This window comes from Pseudophryne corroboree, chromosome 4 (genome assembly GCF_028390025.1).
Source record: "Pseudophryne corroboree isolate aPseCor3 chromosome 4, aPseCor3.hap2, whole genome shotgun sequence".
Lineage (NCBI taxonomy): Eukaryota > Metazoa > Chordata > Amphibia > Anura > Myobatrachidae > Pseudophryne > Pseudophryne corroboree.
Window position 1 is genome coordinate 228039359 of NC_086447.1, and position 21968 is coordinate 228061326.

The window sequence follows — 21968 nt, forward strand, 5'->3', positions numbered from 1 at the left end:
TGCATTACCACTCATAATATTTTAGTCAGCTGGCGACATTAATCCTTTAATAACTGGAGAGATCCTCTCTCATTACAAAGCCACAGGACAGCTGCATGCTAAGTACAACCTTGCTTCATACAGTACAGTAGAGTGACGAGGGGCTGCGGGTAAACGTAGGATAGATTGTGGCTATCATTAGGCAATGATTAAACACTGACAGGTTACACTTACAACAGACACAGTGTTCCTCTTATCATGTCAGTAACAGCGGCCATAGAAATGGAGGGTGACTCTGCTGAAGGTAATTGTCCCATGCGACGGATGTGCACCTGTGCGCCTGCACCTTATGTATAAAGTCATGTCTCATTTTGAGAACATGTTTTATATGTTCTGTATTTTCAATGTTGTTTGTCTGTAAAGAGGATTTGTCTACAGCAGCTGTTGTTGTGCTTAACAAGGACCTAAGGTTTAGCAAATATGACATTATTTACAATGTAAATCGACAAACTCATTGTATTTTCATTACAGATCATATTCCCCTCATGTAGAGTACTTGGAGTCGATTTACTAAACCTTGGATGGAGATAAAGTGGAAGGAGATAAAGTACCAACCAATCAGCTCCTAACTGTCATGTTACAGGCTGTCAGGTAAATGAATTATAGCGGCACGGATTGTGCTGCACCTCAATACTAAGGCAAAGCAGGAAGGGACATCGAGAAGATGTATTAACATCTTATCTGCCAAAGCAGAGGAGTGAACCCCCCCTCCCCTCCGGCGATGCCTGTCTGAGCACACAGTGTATCAACTTAATGCTAATGTGCTGTGTATCCTGCCTGGCTGGCTCCAATGCGCATGTGCGTGATCTCGCTGCTCCTCCCATGCGCAGTTCGGAGGCGCTACTCACCAAAGCCAAAGCCAGGGACAGCTCTATCCCTTCTGTGGCTATATGGCAGGGGTGACCAACCAGTCAGAGGCAAAGAGCCACAAAAGATCTGTAGTCAAGGGTTTAGAGCCACTATCATGCGTGCACCGAAGGTGCACCCTCAAAAATGGAGGTGTGGCCTAGTTGTCACAAAGCCACAACCCATTTTTGTGTGCACAACTTTCGTTATGACGTTTGTAGGAGTATGACCTTTTGTCATAATCCCATTCTTAGTTATGTTGTACAGTGCTACACACATATACAGAAATGCCCCAGTACAGTGCCACATACATATAAAAACGCCCCAAAATGGGTGCCTCCACAGTGCCAGACACATATATGCCTCCACAGTGCCAGATACACATGTGTCCCCACAATGCAAGATACACATATGTCCCCACAGTGCAAGATACATATATGCCCCCACAGTGCCAGATACACATGCCCCCACAGTGCCAGATACACATGTTTTCACAGTGATGGGTACATATATGCCCCACAGGGCCAGGTACATATATGTCCCACAGTGGCAGATACACATATGCCCCACAGTGCCAAATACAGATATGCCCCACAGTGCCAGATATGTATATGCCCCCAGTGCCAGATACATATATGTCCCCACAGTGCCAGATACAGATATGCACCCAGTACCAGGTACATAATGTTCCACAGTGCCAGATACACATATGTCCCCACAGTGCCAGATATGCCCCCAGTGCCAGATACACATGTCCCACAGTGCCAGATACAGATATGCCCCCAGTGCCAGATACATAATGTTCCACAGTGCCAGATACACATATGTTCCCACAGTGCCAGATACATATATGCTCCCAGTGCCAGATACACATGCCCCCAGAGTGCCAGATACACATGCCCCCACAGTGCCAGATACACATGTCCTCACAGTGCCAGGTACATATATGCCCCACAGTGCCAGGTACATATATGTCCCACAGTGCCAGATACACATATGCCCCACAGTGCCAAATACATATATTCCCCACAGTGCCAGATATGCCCCACAGTACCAGATACATATATGCCCCAGTGCCAGATCACATGTCCCCACAGTGCCAGATACAGATATGCACCCAGTGCCAGATACACTTGTCCCCACAGTGCCAGATACAGATATGCACCCAGTGCCAGATGCACATGTCCCCACTCTGCCAGATCACATGTCCCCCCAGTACCAGATACAGATATGCCCCCAGTGCCATATACACATGTCCCACAGTGCCAGATACAGATATGCACCCAGTGCCAGATACACTTGTCCCCACAGTGCCAGATACAGATATGCACCCAGTGCCAGATACACATGTCCCCACTGTGCCAGATCACATGTCCCCCCAGTACCAGATACAGATATGCCCCCAGTGCCATATACACATGTCCCACATTGCCAGATACAGATATGCCCCCAGTGCCAGATACACATGTCCCACAGTGCCAGATATGCCCCCAGTGCCAGATACACATGTCTCCACAGTGGCAGATATGCCCCCAGTGTCAGATCACATGTCCCCACAGTGCCAGATATGCCCCCAGTGCCAGATACACATGTCTCCAAAGTGCCAGATATGCCCCCAGTGCCAGATACACATGTCTTCATACTGCCAGATATGCCCCACAGTGCCAGATACATATATGCCCCAGTGCCAGATCACATGTCCCCACAGTGCCAGATACAGATATGCACCCAGTGCCAGATACACTTGTCCCCACAGTGCGAGATACAGATATGCACCCAGTGCCAGATACACGTCTCCACAGTGCCAGATATGCCCCCAGTGCCAGATACACATGTCTCCACAGTGCCAGATATGCCCCCAGTGCCAGATACACATGTACTTACAGTGCCAGATATGCCCCCAGTGCCAAATACACAAGTCCCCACAGTGCCCCCCCACCCCCCAAGTGCTGCTCACTGCACTGCTGAATGTTGTGAGGGCAGGGAGGAGAGTGCAGAGTGCGCCTCTCCTGCCCCTCAGTCAGTCTCCGGCGGCAGTGTTTATCTTCAATTAGGCACCGGTCCATGACCCAATCAAAGCTCGTGGTCCGGCAGCCTTTCAGGAGCCTAAGTTGCTGGTCCATGAGCTCTGGCTCTCAGTGCCAGGTACACATATGCCCTGCAATGCCAAAAACAGATATGCACCCAGTACCAGATACACATGTCCCCACAGTGCCAGATATGCCCCCAGTGCCAGATACAAATGTCCCAAAGTGCCAGATACACCATGTCCCACAGTGCCAGATACACATATGTCCCCACAGTGACAGATACATATATGCCCCCAGTGCCACATACACATGCCCCCACAGTGCCAGATACACATGCCCCCACAGTGCTAGGTACATATATGCCCCACAGTGCCAGGTACATATATGCCCCACAGTGCTAGATACATATATGCCCCACAGTGCCAGATATGCTCCACAGTGCCAGATACATATATGCCCCACAGTGCCAGATACATATATGTCCCTTGTGCCAGATCACATGTCCCCATAGTGCCAGATACAGATATGCACCCAGTGCCAGATACACTTGTCCCCACAGTGCCAGATATCCCCCAGTGCCAGATACACATGTCCCACAGTGCCAGATATGCCCCCAGTGCCAGATACACATGTCCCACAGTGACAGATACAGATATGCCCCAGTGCCAGATACACATGTCCCACAGTGCCAGGTATGCCCCCAGTGCCAGATACACATGTCCCACAGTGCCAGATACAGATATGCCCCAGTGCCAGATACACATGTCCCCACTGTGCCAGATCACATGTCCCCCCAGTACCAGATACAGATATGCCCCCAGTGCCATATACACATGTCCCACATTGCCAGATACAGATATGCCCCCAGTGCCAGATACACATGTCCCACAGTGCCAGATATGCCCCCAGTGCCAGATACACATGTCTCCACAGTGGCAGATATGCCCCCAGTGTCAGATCACATGTCCCCACAGTGCCAGATATGCCCCCAGTGCCAGATACACGTCTCCAAAGTGCCAGATATGCCCCCAGTGCCAGATACACATGTCTTCATACTGCCAGATATGCCCCACAGTGCCAGATACATATATGCCCCAGTGCCAGATCACATGTCCCCACAGTGCCAGATACAGATATGCACCCAGTGCCAGATACACTTGTCCCCACAGTGCGAGATACAGATATGCACCCAGTGCCAGATACACATGTCTCCACAGTGCCAGATATGCCCCCAGTGCCAGATACACATGTCTCCACAGTGCCAGATATGCCCCCAGTGCCAGATACACATGTACTTACAGTGCCAGATATGCCCCCAGTGCCAAATACACAAGTCCCCACAGTGCCCCCCCACCCCCCAAGTGCTGCTCACTGCACTGCTGAATGTTGTGAGGGCAGGGAGGAGAGTGCAGAGTGCGCCTCTCCTGCCCCTCAGTCAGTCTCCGGCGGCAGTGTTTATCTTCAATTAGGCACCGGTCCATGACCCAATCAAAGCTCGTGGTCCGGCAGCCTTTCAGGAGCCTAAGTTGCTGGTCCATGAGCTCTGGCTCTCAGTGCCAGGTACACATATGCCCTGCAATGCCAAAAACAGATATGCACCCAGTACCAGATACACATGTCCCCACAGTGCCAGATATGCCCCCAGTGCCAGATACAAATGTCCCAAAGTGCCAGATACACCATGTCCCACAGTGCCAGATACACATATGTCCCCACAGTGACAGATACATATATGCCCCCAGTGCCACATACACATGCCCCCACAGTGCCAGATACACATGCCCCCACAGTGCTAGGTACATATATGCCCCACAGTGCCAGGTACATATATGCCCCACAGTGCTAGATACATATATGCCCCACAGTGCCAGATATGCTCCACAGTGCCAGATACATATATGCCCCACAGTGCCAGATACATATATGTCCCCAGTGCCAGATCACATGTCCCCATAGTGCCAGATACAGATATGCACCCAGTGCCAGATACACTTGTCCCCACAGTGCCAGATATCCCCCAGTGCCAGATACACATGTCCCACAGTGCCAGGTATGCCCCCAGTGCCAGATACACATGTCCCACAGTGCCAGATACAGATATGCCCCAGTGCCAGATACACATGTCCCCACAGTGCCAGATATGCCCCCAGTGCCAGATACACATGTCTCTACAGTGCCAGATATGCCCCCCAGTGCCAGATACACATGTCCCCACAGTGCCAGATATGCCCCCAGTGCCAGATATGCTCCCAGTGCCAGATACACATGTTCCCACAGTGCCCCCCTGACCATTCATACATTGACAATGCTTATCAGTGTGCTATCTATCTCTCACGAGCAGGGCCCTCTTCCCTCATGTGCTTACCCTTTTCTTACTTTAATAATCTTCAACTGCACCAAATCCAGCAGTCTTCTGCCACCTGATACTTATTCCAGTGTCATCTGCTGATGTAGCTATGTTTATTTACCCTGTACTTGTCCTATGTTGTCGTCAACTGTAAATTGCTGTTTTCTTGTTTGATTATTTGTTTATGTACTCTGTAATTGGGCGCTGCGGAACCCTTGTGGCGCCATATAAATAAAGGATAATAATAATAATAATAATAATAATAATAATAATCTTATAGCACCACTGCTGTCATGCACGGGGTAGAAATGGTATCAGTGTACATAATATAGCTGATACTGCTTCTCCCCCATAACGCCATTTTATACATTTACCCCTTTATTTGAAAAAAGGCAGTTAGGAGCTGATTGGCTGGTACATTATCTCCGTCCATTTTATCTCCATCCAAGGCTTAAGGCCCATACATACTAGAGATGAGCGCCGGAAATTTTTTGTGTTTTGTGTTTTGGTTTTGGGTTCGGTTCCGCGGCCGTGTTTTGGGTTCGACCGCGTTTTGGCAAAATCTCACCGAATTTTTTTTGTCGGATTCGGGTGTGTTTTGGATTCGGGTGTTTTTTTCAAAAAACCCTAAAAAACAGCTTAAATCATAGAATTTGGGGGTCATTTTGATCCCAAAGTATTATTAACCTCAAAAACCATAATTTCCACTCATTTTCAGTCTATTCTGAATACCTCACACCTCACAATATTATTTTTAGTCCTAAAATTTGCACCGAGGTCGCTGTGTGAGTAAGATAAGCGACCCTAGTGGCCGACACAAACACCGGGCCCATCTAGGAGTGGCACTGCAGTGTCACGCAGGATGTCCCTTCCAAAAAACCCTCCCCAAACAGCACATGACGCAAAGAAAAAAAGAGGCGCAATGAGGTAGCTGTGTGAGTAAGATAAGCGACCCTAGTGGCCGACACAAACACCGGGCCCATCTAGGAGTGGCACTGCAGTGTCACGCAGGATGTCCCTTCCAAAAAACCCTCCCCAAACAGCACATGACGCAAAGAAAAAAAGAGGCGCAATGAGGTAGCTGACTGTGTGAGTAAGATAAGCGACCCTAGTGGCCGACACAAACACCGGGCCCATCTAGGAGTGGCACTGCAGTGTCACGCAGGATGTCCCTTCCAAAAAACCCTCCCCAAACAGCACATGACGCAAAGAAAAATAAAAGAAAAAAGAGGTGCAAGATGGAATTGTCCTTGGGCCCTCCCACCCACCCTTATGTTGTATAAACAAAACAGGACATGCACACTTTAACCAACCCATCATTTCAGTGACAGGGTCTGCCACACGACTGTGACTGATATGACGGGTTGGTTTGGACCCCCCCCAAAAAAGAAGCAATTAATCTCTCCTTGCACAAACTGGCTCTACAGAGGCAAGATGTCCACCTCATCATCATCCTCCGATATATCACCGTGTACATCCCCCTCCTCACAGATTATCAATTCGTCCCCACTGGAATCCACCATCTCAGCTCCCTGTGTACTTTGTGGAGGCAATTGCTGCTGGTCAATGTCTCCGCGGAGGAATTGATTATAATTCATTTTAATGAACATCATCTTCTCCACATTTTCTGGATGTAACCTCGTACGCCGATTGCTGACAAGGTGAGCGGCGGCACTAAACACTCTTTCGGAGTACACACTTGTGGGAGGGCAACTTAGGTAGAATAAAGCCAGTTTGTGCAAGGGCCTCCAAATTGCCTCTTTTTCCTGCCAGTATAAGTACGGACTGTGTGACGTGCCTACTTGGATGCGGTCACTCATATAATCCTCCACCATTCTTTCAATGTTGAGAGAATCATATGCAGTGACAGTAGACGACATGTCCGTAATCGTTGTCAGGTCCTTCAGTCCGGACCAGATGTCAGCATCAGCAGTCGCTCCAGACTGCCCTGCATCACCGCCAGCGGGTGGGCTCGGAATTCTGAGCCTTTTCCTCGCACCCCCAGTTGCGGGAGAATGTGAAGGAGGAGATGTTGACAGGTCGCGTTCCGCTTGAATTGACAATTTTCTCACCAGCAGGTCTTTCAACTCCAGCAGACTTGTGTCTGCCGGAAAGAGAGATCCAAGGTAGGCTTTAAATCTAGGATCGAGCAAGGTGGCCAAAATGTAGTGCTCTGATTTCAACAGATTGACCACCCGTGAATCCTTGTTAAGCGAATTAAGGGCTCCATCCACAAGTCCCACATGCCTAGCGGAATCGCTCCGTGTTAGCTCCTCCTTCAATGTCTCCAGCTTCTTCTGCAAAAGCCTGATGAGGGGAATGACCTGACTCAGGCTGGCAGTGTCTAAACTGACTTCACGAGTGGCAAGTTCAAAGGGCATCAGAACCTTGCACAACGTTGAAATCATTCTCCACTGCGCTTGAGACAGGTGCATTCCACCTCCTATATCGTGCTCAATTGTATAGGCTTGAATGGCCTTTTGCTGCTCCTCCAACCTCTGAAGCATAGAGAGGGTTGAATTCCACCTCGTTACCACTTCTTGCTTCAGATGATGGCAGGGCAGGTTCAGTAGTTTTTGGTGGTGCTCCAGTCTTCTGTACGTGGTGCCTGTACGCCGAAAGTGTCCCGCAATTCTTCTGGCCACCGACAGCATCTCTTGCACGCCCCTGTCGTTTTTTAAAAAATTCTGCACCACCAAATTCAAGGTATGTGCAAAACATGGGACGTGCTGGAATTTGCCCATATTTAATGCACACACAATATTGCTGGCGTTGTCCGATGCCACAAATCCACAGGAGAGTCCAATTGGGGTAAGCCATTCCGCGATGATCTTCCTCAGTTGCCGTAAGAGGTTTTCAGCTGTGTGCGTATTCTGGAAACCGGTGATACAAAGCGTAGCCTGCCTAGGAAAGAGTTGGCGTTTGCGAGATGCTGCTACTGGTGCCGCCGCTGCTGTTCTTGCGGCGGGAGTCCATACATCTACCCAGTGGGCTGTCACAGTCATATAGTCCTGACCCTGCCCTGCTCCACTTGTCCACATGTCCGTGGTTAAGTGGACATTGGGTACAGCTGAATTTTTTAGGACACTGGTGACTCTTTTTCTGAGGTCTGTGTACATTTTCGGTATCGCCTGCCTAGAGAAATGGAACCTAGATGGTATTTGGTACCGGGGACACAGTACCTCCAACAAGTCTCTAGTTGGCTCTGCAGTAATGATGGATACCGGAACCACGTTTCTCACCACCCAGGATGCCAAGGCCTCAGTTATCCGCTTTGCAGTAGGATGACTGCTGTGATATTTCATCTTCCTCGCAAAGGACTGTTGAACAGTCAATTGCTTACTGGAAGTAGTACAAGTGGGCTTACGACTTCCCCTCTGGGATGACCATCGACTCCCAGCAGCAACAACAGCAGCGCCAGCAGCAGTAGGCGTTACACGCAAGGATGCATCGGAGGAATCCCAGGCAGGAGAGGAATCATCAGAATTGCCAGTGACATGGCCTGCAGGACTATTGGCATTCCTGGGGAAGGAGGAAATTGACACTGAGGGAGTTGGTGGGGTGGTTTGCGTGAGCTTGGTTACAAGAGGAAGGGATTTACTGGTCAGTGGACTGCTTCCGCTGTCGGCCAAAGTTTTTGAACTTGTCACTGACTTATTATGAATGCGCTGCAGGTGACGTATAAGGGAGGATGTTCCGAGGTGGTTAACGTCCTTACCCCTACTTATTACAGCTTGACAAAGGGAACACACGGCTTGACAAATGTTGTCCGCATTTCTGGTGAAATACTTCCACACCGAAGAGCTGATTTTTTTGGTATTTTCACCAGGCATGTCAACGGCCATATTCCTCCCACGGACAACAGGTGTCTCCCCGGGTGCCTGACTTAAACAAACCACCTCACCATCAGAATCCTCCTGGTCAATTTCCTCCCCAGCGCCAGCAACACCCATATCCTCCTCATCCTGGTGTACTTCAACACTGACATCTTCAATCTGACTATCAGGAACTGGACTGCGGGTGCTCCTTCCAGCACTTGCAGGGGGCGTGCAAATGGTGGAAGGCGCATGCTCTTCACGTCCAGTGTTGGGAAGGTCAGGCATCGCAACCGACACAATTGGACTCTCCTTGTGGATTTGGGATTTCGAAGAACGCACAGTTCTTTGCTGTGCTTTTTCCAGCTTGAGTCTTTTCATTTTTCTAGCGAGAGGCTGAGTGCTTCCATCCTCATGTGAAGCTGAACCACTAGCCATGAACATAGGCCAGGGCCTCAGCCGTTCCTTGCCACTCCGTGTGGTAAATGGCATATTGGCAAGTTTACGCTTCTCCTCCGACAATTTTATTTTAGGTTTTGGAGTCCTTTTTTTACTGATATTTGGTGTTTTGGATTTGACATGCTCTGTACTATGACATTGGGCATCGGCCTTGGCAGACGACGTTGCTGGCATTTTATCGTCTCGGCCCTGACTAGTGGCAGCAGCTTCAGCACGAGGTGGAAGTGGATCTTGATCTTTCCCTAATTTTGGAACCTCAACATTTTTGTTCTCCATATTTTAATAGGCACAACTAAAAGGCACCTCAGGTAAACAATGGAGATGGATCGATACTAGTATACAATTATGGATGGACTGCCGAGTGCCGACACAGAGGTAGCTACAGCCGTGGACTACCGTACTGTACTGTGTCTGCTGCTAATATAGACTGGTTGATAAAGAGATGTAGTATGTATGTATAAAGAAGAAAGAAAAAAAAAACCACGGGTAGGTGGTATACAATTATGGACGGACTGCCGAGTGCCGACACAGAGGTAGCTACAGCCGTGGACTACCGTACTGTACTGTGTCTGCTGCTAATATAGACTGGATGATAATGAGATGTAGTATGTATAAAGAAAAAAAAAAAACCACGGGTAGGTGGTATACAATTATGGATGGACTGCCGAGTGCCGACACAGAGGTAGCTACAGCCGTGGACTACCATACTGTACTGTGTCTGCTGCTAATATAGACTGGTTGATAATGAGATGTAGTATGTATGTATAAAGAAGAAAGAAAAAAAAACCACGGGTAGGTGGTATACAATTATGGACGGACTGCCGAGTGCCGACACAGAGGTAGCTACAGCCGTGGACTACCGTACTTGTACTGTGTCTGCTGCTAATATAGACTGGATGATAATGATATGTAGTATGTATAAAGAAGAAAGAAAAAAAAACCACGGGTAGGTGGTATACAATTATGGATGGACTGCCGAGTGCCGACACAGAGGTAGCTACAGCCGTGGACTACCGTACTGTACTGTGTCTGCTGCTAATATAGACTGGATGATAATGAGATGTAGTATGTATAAAGAAGAAAAAAAAAAACACGGGTAGGTGGTATACAATTATGGATGGACTGCCGAGTGCCGACACAGAGGTAGCTACAGCCGTGGACTACCGTACTGTACTGTGTCTGCTGCTAATATAGACTGGATGATAATGAGATGTAGTATGTATAAAGAAGAAAGAAAAAAAAACCACGGGTAGGTGGTATACAATTATGGACGGACTGCCGAGTGCCGACACAGAGGTAGCAACAGCCGTGGACAACCGTACTGTACTGTGTCTGCTGCTAATATAGACTGGATGATAATGAGATGTAGTATGTATAAAGAAGAAAGAAAAAAAAACCACGGGTAGGTGGTATACAATTATGGATGGACTGCCGAGTGCCGACACAGAGGTAGCTACAGCCGTGGACTACCGTACTGTACTGTGTCTGCTGCTAATATAGACTGGATGATAATGAGATGTAGTATGTATAAAGAAGAAAAAAAAAACCACGGGTAGGTGGTATACAATTATGGATGGACTGCCGAGTGCCGACACAGAGGTAGCTACAGCCGTGGACTACCGTACTGTACTGTGTCTGCTGCTAATATAGACTGGTTGATAAAGAGATGTAGTATGTATGTATAAAGAAGAAAGAAAAAAAAACCACGGGTAGGTGGTATACAATTATGGACGGACTGCCGAGTGCCGACACAGAGGTAGCTACAGCCGTGGACTACCGTACTGTACTGTGTCTGCTGCTAATATAGACTGGATGATAATGAGATGTAGTATGTATAAAGAAGAAAAAAAAAACACGGGTAGGTGGTATACAATTATGGATGGACTGCCGAGTGCCGACACAGAGGTAGCTACAGCCGTGGACTACCGTACTGTACTGTGTCTGCTGCTAATATAGACTGGATGATAATGAGATGTAGTATGTATAAAGAAGAAAAATAAAACCACGGGTAGGTGGTATACAATTATGGATGGACTGCCGAGTGCCGACACAGAGGTAGCTACAGCCGTGGACTACCGTACTGTACTGTGTCTGCTGCTAATATAGACTGGTTGATAATGAGATGTAGTATGTATAAAGAAGAAAGAAAAAAAAAACACGGGTAGGTGGTATACAATTATGGATGGACTGCCGAGTGCCGACACAGAGGTAGCTACAGCCGTGGACTACCGTACTGTACTGTGTCTGCTGCTAATATAGACTGGATGATAATGAGATGTAGTATGTATAAAGAAGAAAAAAAAAACCACGGGTAGGTGGTATACAATTATGGATGGACTGCCGAGTGCCGACACAGAGGTAGCTACAGCCGTGGACTACCGTACTGTACTGTGTCTGCTGCTAATATAGACTGGATGATAATGAGATGTAGTATGTATAAAGAAGAAAGAAAAAAAAAACCACGGGTAGGTGGTATACAATTATGGATGGACTGCCGAGTGCCGACACAGAGGTAGCTACAGCCGTGAACTACCGTACTGTGTCTGCTGCGACTGGATGATAAATAATGATATAAAAAATATATATATATCACTACTGCAGCCGGACAGGTATATATTATATAATGACGGACCTGCTGGACACTGTCTGTCAGCAGAATGAGTTTTTTATAGAATAAAAAAACACCACACAAGTCACACGACGAGTGTTTAACTTTTTCAGGCAATCACAATATAGTATACTATACTGGTGGTCAGTGTGGTCAGGTCACTGGTCAGTCACACTGGCAGTGGCACTCCTGCAGCAAAAGTGTGCACTGTTTAATTTTAATAATATGTACTCCTGGCTCCTGCTATAACCTATAACTGCTCCCCAGTCTCCCCCACAATTAAGCTGTGTGAGCACAGTCAGATATTATACATAGATGATGCAACAGCACACTGGGCTGAGCACAGATATGGTATGTGACTGAGTCACTGTGTATCGTTTTTTTCAGGCAGAGAACGGATTATATTAAATAAAACTGCACTGGTGGTCACTGGTCAGTCACTAGTAAACTCTGCACTCTCTAGTACTCCTAAGCTCCAGTAAATCAAGTGTCTCTGTCTCAATCTCACTCTCTCTCTTCTAATCTAAATGGAGAGGACGCCAGCCACGTCCTCTCCCTATCAATCTCAATGCACGTGTGAAAATGGCGACGCGCGGCTCCTTATATAGAATCCGAGTCTCGCGATAGAATCCGAGCCTCGCGAGAATCCGACAGCGTCATGATGACGTTCGGGCGCGCTCGGGTTAACCGAGCAAGGCGGGAAGATCCGAGTCGCTCGGATCCGTGTAAAAAAAGCTGAAGTTCGGGCGGGTTCGGATTCCGAGGAACCGAACCCGCTCATCTCTAATACATACTAGGAGATTTTGAGCTCAAAATCGCTAATTTTTACCATTTTAAGCGATTTTGAGCTCAAAGTTGCCTAGTGTGTATGCCACAGCGAGGGACGACGAGCAATGATGCGCGCTCACCGCATCATCGCCAGCGAGGTGGTCTGTCATCTAGTGTTTCCATAATGATTTGCGAAAACCGCTCATTTTTCATCCATCATCGCTACGTGTGTATGGCTCGAGTGGGGAAGGGGGAGGGGGGGGGGGGGACAAACCATCATCGCTACGTGTGTATGGCTCGAGTGGGGAAGGGGGGGGACACAAAAGTACTGTACAAAGTGATTTTCAACTGCCACCAATGTTGATTGTGACTGGCACATGCCATTATGTAAATAGACTTTGGGAAAATAGCTCAGTGTGTATGCACTGCTTTGGTGAAAGATATATCTTTCAGAGACTTTGTCAAAATCTTTTGAAATAAAAATCTCATTTTGAGCTCAAAGTAGGTAACTTTTGGTGTTTTGAGCTACTTTGAGCTCAAAACCTCCTAGTGTGTATGGCTGAGCTATGAGCACTGATGCATGCTCTCACATCATCGCTGGCCGCCACCGTCCGTCTGCCTGTTTTACAGGGCGAGTAAATCACTTTCCACAGTCTCCTACTGTGGAATGTGGTTTGCCCCAGTGAACATCGCTGGGCCGGGTGAAAATCGCTGTGTGTATGCACTGAGCGATTTTCCTGCCAGTGATATTCACATCATTGCTGTGCATACACACTGAGAAAAAATGAACGCCCAGTAGGGCTCCATATGGATTCATTAAGACTCCATCAGAGTGGCTTAATCATGCTCTGTCCAATCCGAATGAAGCTGCTGTATTTGGTTAGCTGCTGCCACTCCTCTTGGCTTTTGATTGGCATCAGGGCTCTGCAAGGAGCAGGTCAGTGCTATACATTTTTTTCTATTATTCCCTTTGGATTGAAAAGTAGAAGAAAATGATCCCTTTGGAATCAAATGTGTATTGAATTGAAGAACAATAGATCAGGAAGTCTTTATTTAAATAAAGCATTTTTTTTTCTACAGAGTGTGTGTGTGTGTGTGTGTGTGTGTGTGTGTGTGTTTGTTTGTTTGCATTTTTCTACGGGTCCTATTAGCCATGGGTATACTGGTATTTATGGTGTATAAGTGACAGTATACCCAAGCATTGTATTGTGGCCAGCGTGTGCCACACATAAAATTGCTGTTTTTTTTCCATAGAAATGTAATTTCCCTAGCACTCACAGACTTGAGGAGTCATAGTACATTCTGCATGGGGCTGTTTTCATCATCTTCACCAGCAATGATCTTTGCACCTGGGACTGAGCACCTGCAAGCAGTGATGGAGTTGGGTATGAAGGGCCCACCAGGGTACTGGAATGGTAGGGGCCACGCTTAAGGTGTGTGACCAGAAGGGGTGTGGCCAACCTCCACAGAGGATTGGCTTTATATACTGTATCTAAATATCTTCCAACATTTAGTTATTTGAAGTAGGAACCCAAAAAGGGGGCATGGCCTAATGGGAAGGGGTCGCCACCATGCTATCTCTGCACGGTTGTTGTGACCACCCACTGTGATTAACAGCAGAGTGAATCTTGGTAAAGTTTCTGTAGATGTGAACCAAGCAGCCATGTTCACTGTGGTTCTGCTCCAGCAGGTAACTGTCACTCTAATGTAGTTCAGTAACAATGTATAATCTAAGTACACAGTCTGGAGCCTGACCCCTAGAGGAGGCAATGGGGCTAACCAGGAATTTCCCATATACCTTTGTGGGCCAGGTCTTACCCTGCCTAAAAGATATATGCTTATTGTGGGTCTTCAGTAGGCATACTTGTGGATGTGTCCACTGTCCACTTCTGATTTAGACACAATTACATGAGCACAGCTTTTCCTTACTTGGCCTATGATCAGCTTTTCCCTCACATGTTCATAACACCAAATCTATTTACTAACATATACATATGTGGCTTTTATGCAAATAAGGACTTATTTCCAACTCTATGTAAGGCCCATGATGCCCAAAGCTGAGTAAGTGAGGAGCACTAAACAGATTCAATGCTTCAGCTGTCATCCTGGGGTATTTACATCAGGTTGCATTAATTTAATCACTGAGGCTCTTGTGAAACACATGTTAACTCATTTCTCGCTGTCACTAGAAGCTGGATATGCACATTTTATGAATGTGGAATGAATGTCCTCATGTGAATATCTGTTATACTGTTTATCTCTTATCATTAAACCCCTGAAGTCCTATCAGATGCCCTCATTGAGCACAGTACAAGATAAGGTTACATGTCATGGGAGATACAAATGCACTAAGTCAACTCTCAGCTCCACATAGCTCTAGAAAGATAATACTTTAGCTGTAGATTTGACCTAGAATATAGTACAAACTGACAGTATTAAACCATGAAGCATAATATCAAATAGAGCTCACCAAGCAACCCCTGATCATGAATACATCTGGTAGGTAACAGCATATACGCATTTCACTTCCTGCTGCACTTGTGGCATGTCGGGTGTAGGAACTGAACAGTAGAGTGTTTAGAACTTATGGGATCACATAGGAGCTCAAGCTGAGTTGGAGGGAATTTGCGTTTGAATCAACATGTAAAATGCTTCTGGAAAAAGGCACGTTACTCAGCTTGCAGAGTTTCACAGTAATAGTAGTATTTTCTAAAGTTACAATACACAGTGAATACACAACACAGTACATGTCTGGACAGTGGGGGTCATTCCGAGTTGATCGCTCGCTGCTGTTTTTCGCAGTGCAGCGATCAGGTCACTACTGCGCATGCGTATGTACCGCAATGCGCAGGCGTGTCATACGGGTACAAAGCGGATTGTTGCTGGGCGATGGATTTAATGAAGAATCCGTTCGCACAGCGGATCGCAAGGAGATTGACAGGAAGAAGGCGTTTGTGGGTGTCAACTGACCGTTTTCTGCGAGTGTTTGGGAAAACGCAGGCGTGTCCAAGCGTTTGCAGGGCAGGTGTCTGACGTCAATTCCAGCACCAAAAAGACTGAAGTGATCACAAGGGCTGAGTAAGTCCAGAGCTACTCAGAAACTGCACAAAATGTTTTTGCAGAGCTCATCTGCAAAGGCGTTCGCACACTTGCAAAGCGAAAATACACTCCCCTGTGGGCGGCGACTATGCGTTTGCACAGCTGCAAAAAATAGCTAGCGAGCGATCAACTCGGAATGAGGGCCAGTGTTACTAGTAACTGATCACATTCGTCATGTCAATGGAAATTAGAACAAGATGCAAAGACAAAATTAAAGTTTTTATTAATTTCAACTCAAATCAATAAACACACCCATTGTGTTCCCCTTTAAAAGATAAATTGCAAATATGCTTTATTGTTATAGACTGATTGCTAATGTCATTGTAATACAGTGGCGTGCGGTGAGGTCAGTGGCTGGAGAGGCACTGCAGCCATAATGTCCTTCGAGTACCGCCGAAGAATCCTATAGCTGCCGAGCCAATGACGCTACTGCTACATCGCATTGCTTTCGCTGGAACCCCTACACACCTGGCTATCACTGCGTGCGCCCTGTGTTGCTGCGGACTTCTCCCCCCCCTCTACCCACCACCAGAGCCCCACAGCAGCGTCTTTCCCCCCCCCCTCCCCACCACCAAAGACCCACAGCAGGGGACTTCTCCCCCCCCTCCTCTCCCCACCGCCAGATACCCACAGCAGCAGACCCCCCCCTCCCCACCCCACCACCAGAGCCCCACAGCAGCGGACTCCCCCCCCCCCCCTGTCCCAACCACCAAAGACCCACAGCAGCGGACTTCTCCCCCCCTCCTCTCCCCACCACCAGATACCCACAGCAGCAGACCCCCCCCCCACCACCAGAGACCCACTGCAGCGGACTCCCCCCCCCCTTCCCCTCCCTACCACCAGAGACCCACAGCAGCGGACTTCTAAACCCCACCACCACCACCGGAGTCCCGTGGCAGTGGTCTCCCCCCCCCCCTCACCCCAACACCGGAGTCCCGCGGCAGAGGTCCTTCCCCCCCCCCCCCCCCTTACCATTGGAGTCCAGCAGCAGAGATGTTCTCTCCGCAGTGTGTTCCCCGGAGCACTGGCGCTGGATGTCGGCGGTGGACGTCTCTGTGAGGGAGGGCAGGACCTCCGCTTCTAACCTTGCATGATACGGCTACGGCGGCTTTAAACCCCGGCGGGGGGAGCGCAGCGGGGAGAGGGGATTATCGGCGCCGCTGCTAAGATTGGGGGGCAGGGGGTGGATGTCTGGAGTCAGACTCAGCCAGCCCAGGAATTGGGGGTGGTTTGGTGCCGGGCAGCCAGTCCGGCCCTGTCCACTGCCCAATCACATCAGTGTTAGTGACAGGGGCGTGCTTTCATATGTGCTGAAAGCACGCCCCTGTCACAGAGGCACTCAAACTAGTGCCGCTTATAGGGTTTTTTATAATGGGCTTCTACAGCCCGATGTTTGGCCCCGCCCCCCGATTCCGGACCTTACATATTGACAGCAGGAGGCACCGACAGCGGTGCCTCCGAACACATGTAAAATGGTTTTTTTTTGCATAATTGAAATAATAGAAAGGATAAAGCAGATACTTATGACACAGGATCTGTGTCATAAGTATCTTCTTTGTATTTTAATAATTAAGGATAGGGGAGGCACTGCCTCCCCTAACTGCACGTCCCTGTTGTAATACTGTGAGTAGGTCACAGCACCAACATTACTGTAGAATTAGCATAAGTGTGAGGGATTCTAACACATTCAGCTATTCAGAAGCTGTTGCCAATCGTCATCATCATCAGTTTGTGCTGTATATTGTCACCAGGGTTCAGCCACCTGCAAGTGATCCACCTTTAAACAGACAAATCTAAGTCTGTCTTGTGGTCACCATTGGAGCTGCTTACTGCCACGTTACATGCTTTGTTTGAAAAGGGACAGATAGGAGCTGGTTGGATATTACTTTATCTATCTCCACTTTATCAGTTTTCAAGGCTTAGTACATCGGCCCATTAAGCATAGCCAGATTAAGGGGGGGTCGCAGGGCATACTGTACCCCGGGGCCCCCCTTTGTCACGGGGCCCCCTGGCCGGATCACACTGACATCACTAGCTTTCCCTCATGCAGGAGCAGAACCATGTAGCCAAAATGCGAGCAGGGCTATATGCAGTGTCACAAGAGTATCAGGTTTCATGAGTTACCGATGGAGCTATCCGACCAGAGGAGAGATAGGAGGGATGAGAGCTGTAAGTGACACAGAGATCACAGCTTCTCCTCCTAACCACCTGGGTATCTGGGTTCTGTGTAACCTGTTATCTAATGAGGGTCTAGGGTGAGACCTCCTGATCCTGTCCCAGTGTGTAAATAAAATAGAGGCTGTTACTCTTCTTGCATGTGACAGGATAAATTATAGATTTTATTTTTCTATACATAGGGGTATATTTACTAAGGTCCCGATTTTGACCGAGATGATGTTTTTTCTTCAAAGTGTCATCTCAGGAATTTACTAAACTCAAATCACGGCAGTGATGAGGGCATTCGTATTATTTTGGAAGTCCTAGGAAAAAATTACGAATCAATACACCATCGGTCAAATACGCCAGGAATTTGGTAGAAATCGGTCATTTACTAAAAAGTGCAAATCACAAACACTGCCGACAATAGACAAACACTGCCGTGCTAAAATACAAATCGTGAAAAAGTGCTAAAAAAAACCCAGATCTGCTTTTTTTTACCGTGTTCGGATAGGCATGCACGGATCCATGAGATCCGTGCATGTTTTTCAGTGGGAAGGAGTGGGAAAGTGTTTTTTTTTTTAAATGCGTGGGGTCCCCCCTCCTAAGCCAAACCAGCCTTGGGCTCTTTGAGCCGGCCCTGGTTGAAAAAATATGGGAAAAAAAGTGACAGGGGTTCCCCCATATTTAAACAACCAGCACCGGGCTCTGCGCCTGGTCCTGGTTCCAAAAATACGGGGGACAAAAAGCGTAGGGGTCCCCCGTATTTCTGAAACCAGCACCGGGCTCCACTAGCCAGATACATAATGCCACAGCCGGGGGACACTTTTATATTGGTCCCTGCGGCCCTGGCATTACATACCCAACTAGTCACCCCTGGCCGGGGTACCCTGGAGGAGTGGGGACCCCTTCAAACAAGGGGTCCCCCCCTCCAGCCTCCCAAGGGCCAGGGGTGAAGCCGAGGCTGTCCCCCCCATCCAAGTGCTGCAGATGGGGGGCTGATAGCCTTTTTGTCAAAAAATGAATATTGTTTTTAGTAGCAGTACTACAAATCCCAGTAAGCCTCCCCCGCAAGCTGGTACTTGGAGAACCACAAGTACCAGCATGCGGTGGAAAACCGGGCCCGCTGGTACCTGTAGTACTACTACTAAAAAAATACCCCAATAAAAACAGAAGACACACACCTTGAAAGTAAAAGTTTAATACATACATCCACACCTCCATACACACATACTTACCTATGTTCACACGAGGGTCGGTCCTCTTCTCCATGTAGAATCCATGGGGTACCTGTTGAAAAAATTATACTCACAAAATCCAGTGTAGATGGCTCCTCTTATTTTCTATTTGTAATCCTGGTACTTTGCAAAATAAAAAAACGGACACCCGACCACGCACTGAAAGGGGCCCCATGTTTTCACATGGGACCCCTTTCCCCGAATGCCAGGAACCCCCCCTGACTTCTGTCTAAGAGGATTCCATCAGCCAATCAGGGAGCGCCACGTTGTGGCACCCTCCTGATTGGCTGTGTGCTCCTGTAGTGTATGTCAGGCAGCACACGGCAGTGTTACAATGTAGCGCCTATGCGCTCCATTGTAACCAATGGTGGGAACTTTGTGGTCAGCGGTGAGGTTACTTTCGGTCAACCGCTGACCACAAAGTTCCCACCATCAAGTATCAAGTCACCTCTTTGCAGCAAAGGCCAAGGCGTTGGGAGAACACTTAAATGAAACAACCACACAGGATATGTCTCACAAGTCTTCTGAATTTATTTTGGTCTGTTAGCATTTTTATACACACATTTCACATTCAGCCACATCTCTTCCCCAAAAGGAGGGGTTACAGTCTAAACATTGGTTCAGCGTAAGCTACGTCCCTTCCATTTTGTAACATTCAATACATAATTTCCCGTAAATGTATAGCATAATAACGTCATACATTCCTAGCTCCTCTACGCCCTGCCAACATCCTTTCACATCCGCCTATCTATTGTTCTCAATTTCCTCTGAGAACTACATTTAGATGCATTTCTGTTTCTCATAAGAGAACAGGACGCTAGCTACTTCCCTTTCAAACAATGGTGTGCGTGACTAACTTATAGTTCCAATATTCTATATATCAGTCTGAAACATGTCCAAACCTTGCTTAAACACAGCTTTTTATATATAAAGCATTTGATTATTATAACCCAATATAATGGCTCATTATCAACTCTATCATTTTCCCTCCTTTTTTATAATAAACAAATATTACAACCTTATCTGGCATTTTCCTAACAAGTCTATGCAATAACAGTCTACTCTAATGATACAGTAGCTACCCATCTCCTATAGGTAGGAAGCTACACCCTATCTGCAACATGGTTGATGTGTTTCTCTTGGTCTTGGTTGGTAGACCGTTGACTCATATCCATTAGGGCAGACTGTTGTTGGACTTTCTTTGCCAGACTCTTCTGCAATGTCTTATATCTGGAAGATTCAAAGGCTTTCCTTATTCGTTGCTGACAGACTGAAAAACAACAAAGCAGTATCTTAAAACACAAATATAATATAATTGCAATTCCAATAGCTTTTAGAAGGAACATTAGTATTCCTACAATCCATCCTTTAATTCCACTAAACCATGAAACTGGATTTAGCCATAATAACCAACCCCATTCACCCTCTAGAGTGTCAGGGATGTTATGTTTACTGGCATATGTCAGTTTTGCATCTTCTATCTCTTGTACATGTTTTTCCACTATTTCTTGAGCATTGTCTGTTTCATTGGTAATAAAAGTACAACACAGCTTTCCTGTCTGTGTATACAAGGTCATACAATAGCCCCCTGTCTGTGCTGTTAAGTAATCAATTAGAAGCCTGTGTTGTAACTGTTCCTTTTTTAGTTTTTGCATTTCTTTCCCTACATACCTGAAGGTACTATCATAGATTTCAGTAATATCATCCAAGAGTCCTGCAAGAGATTCAACTCTATAATATGAGTTTGACCCAAAGAGATCCAAAAATCCCATTCTCTCATGCCAGGGTGCATAGATTAGTTTCTTTGCATTTCTCCCTGCTTGCTTTACCTCTCTCCTACCTCTGTGCGTAGGACTATACTTTTTCACTTGACCTTTTTGGTTTTTAATCATTTCTTTTAGCTCCTCATGATCTATTGCTCTTGCTGATGGTACTATGCGTCCTAGGGTGCAATTTCCAAAGTCACCATGGTTGAGCCACTTATAGGCATATTTTCCACATAGAAAATACAGATCTATTGGAAGCCATGGGGGTACATAGTCCCACATTCTTTTTAGGTTCTCTAGTCCTACTCTGGCAGCTCCATGTACTATTAATTGAGCAGGGGTGCTTCCTGTCTCATTCATCCAGTTAGGGAAACCTGGTCCTGGCCATACTCCAAAGTTGATCATTGATCTCCCTTCAAGTGGTGTCCCTCTATAGGTTGTAAGGGTTATGGGGTATGGAGCTTTTCCTGGCTTGGTATCCCCCTTTACACCACCCACTCTGAATGGGGCTGTAGTACAAGGGTAAAATGTCCCTAGGTAGACATTTGATGGATAATGGTGAACCTGTCTGTGGTCAACCACACTTTCCTTTTCCCTTTTTTCAAATTCAATGCAAAAGAATACCTCTGGGGTGACTAGATGTGCCAGCAACTTAGGTGGTTTCTGGTTTAAATATCTATCTGATATTGCATTAAATAATACTTCATCAGTGTAGTCTTCTTGAAATTCCTCCCATTCCTCAAATGAGATGGGAAGGAATGTCCACTCTCCCCCTCCTGCTGAAGTGGGACCATGA

At 47.1% G+C, this 21968-nt stretch overlaps 1 long non-coding RNA gene across 1 annotated transcript in view; it reads left to right on the plus strand.

The window, feature by feature from the left end:
* Positions 1 to 201: 201 nt before the first annotated feature.
* LOC134909261 (uncharacterized) overlaps positions 202 to 21968 on the plus strand; it is a 95809-nt gene continuing 74042 nt past the window's right edge. Inside the window, exons 1-2 of the long non-coding RNA XR_010175875.1 lie at positions 202 to 283; positions 511 to 630. This is a non-coding gene — a long non-coding RNA (uncharacterized LOC134909261). The remainder of the gene's footprint in view (positions 284 to 510; positions 631 to 21968) is intronic.